The following is a 2,405-nucleotide window of genomic DNA, read 5'->3' as shown; positions in this document are numbered from 1 at the left end:
ACATAGATTGCAACTTAGGTTTTTCACTAGATAGATACCACTAAATATATATATACATAAAGGCTAACAACATCATATAAGACCTCACACAATCAAACATAACACATTGTGTCTCATAACTACTAATTCACAATAATATTGTCTTCCACACAGGACAACCCAATGATGTAGTCATTTTTATGATTTGGTTACCACGTCCTTAGCATGCTTTTTATATCCACATTAACTACCCAACTCAGTCTGAAGGAAGTTAAGCCATAACCTACCTCGAAGGAAGAAACCTACATGAACAAGACTTCAATATCGAGATATCACCTAATGAACAGACCTAGAATAAACTAAAACATATAAATATAGAATTTAAGTGTTAAAAGTAAGCCAACCATACTTATATTATGCATTTTTAAATTATGGTCATGATGGCACTTGTTGCAATAAGTCTTGAAAAGAAAGCCTATAACCCAAACTGATATTAAATGAAAAATAAAACCAAATCCAAGAAAAGACTCGCAGAAAAAAGTTGGATCACACATATATAGTGAAAGCGGAAATTACATAACTAAAATTACTATAAGAATACCCCAAAATTTGGTGTAATAGTATAAGAACCAACTAATAAAACTCAATGTAAGAGCATACATAGGATATCTAAAAAGGATCAACATAATCTCTCAATACAAATAGGATATAGTCTAGATAGGGAAAAGGTAGAAGTTGACTACGAATGCATAAATCAACCGCTACCTCGATTAGACTAAAAGTACCGCTTAAATCAACTATAGTGTGATGCACTTGTACGTGGATCTACAACGAAACAATAGTAGGGGTCAATGTAGTCCACTTGTACTCAATAGGTATTACAGGCCAACTAAGCAAAGTAGAAAATAAAGGATATAAAATACATAGTATGGGAACATCACCTAATCAAAAAATGTCCCAAATGGTAACCCACACCATCTTCACTAATAGCTCTACAATATTCACATATACAATATACAAATACGAGAAAGAGGCACAAGTATACATATAACATACATACAAGTACGATGAAGTAGTACAAAAAGATAAATATCATGTCAGTATAAAAATACAACACAGAATAAACACAATAAATATATGAAATTCAATAAAAATGATAGTGATGATAGTTTTTGAGGTTGTCACATACCTTCTGTATAAACCTACTGAGCTATGATCCTGATGTAGGACCTAGGAGAGGTTCGTCAACCCATATACAATACAATATCCAATACCTACATCAATGACTCCGTTCTGGCACATCCCTCGACAGAAAGTCTATAATGATGTCACATGCTAGTGTTTCCAGTATTTCCTCAGTAGTACCAATGTTTCACAAGTGTATATAATATAAGGATATAATGTTCACAATAAACCAGAAAGAAAGATCCTAATAATCAACCAAAAGGCCAACCATAAGAGACAAATCCACTCAACATGCATAGTAACCCATGAAACCAATATAATCAAATGCAAATAGAGTGAATTATACAACTATAAGCCATTGATACCACATAAATTGCAACTCAGGATTTTTATCAGATAGATACCACTAAATATAAATATAAATAAAGCTTATCTCCCCATCTACCCCTTGAGGATTCTAGGAGAGTTCACACCTACCAAAGAAAAGAATCAAAAAATCAACTTAAGAAAGTCAACATGTATTGAGACTAAGGTTTATAAGCCATCCACCACCGGTCCTCTTGAGGAAATAGGATTTGATATTGCTACCATCAGGGATATTGTGTTTAGTTTGCCCCAGAGATTGGGAGATCCCTGCACCACTCATCATTCATATGTGTAACGATCTGATTATGAGAAGTACAGAGAGGATCAAAAGAAGCAGGAAGCTACCATAGCTAGGCTTGAGAATGCCTACTCATCTTTGGTGTAATCACATCGAGATCTCTATATTACGTATAAAAAGATGGTCATAAGGGAGAATAAAAGGGATGATTTCTTTAATAAGATGTGGAAGGAGATAAAGGGCCTATAGAAGGTCCTAAAAGCTCGAGATTGACTTCCTTCCTCCTAGGTGAAAAATGATGATAAGTCCCCAACCGATTGGTCCGATCTTGAGGAGAACGATGATGATTCTTAGTCTGAGAGTGGCAGCAATCCTTGATGTAGTTTTAGGGAGCACCCTTATCTCTTTTATCCTTGATTATTTATGCAGTGGGACTACCTTTTAAGTTGGGGTGCCTGTCTCTGTATTTATTTGATTTGAGCTTGTATTATTGATATTTCTGCTTACTTTGTTGCTCTTTTAGGTGATTCTTATTTTTATTTGGGTTGTAATATTTTGGCACTCTGATGGTGCCTATATTTGCATGGATTAGTTACTTTGTTCCTACATTGTTGTTTTATTTAATTTTGGTCACTTG

This window comes from Capsicum annuum, chromosome 11 (genome assembly GCF_002878395.1).
Source record: "Capsicum annuum cultivar UCD-10X-F1 chromosome 11, UCD10Xv1.1, whole genome shotgun sequence".
NCBI lineage: Eukaryota > Viridiplantae > Streptophyta > Magnoliopsida > Solanales > Solanaceae > Capsicum > Capsicum annuum.
This window is presented reverse-complemented; position numbering follows the sequence as displayed.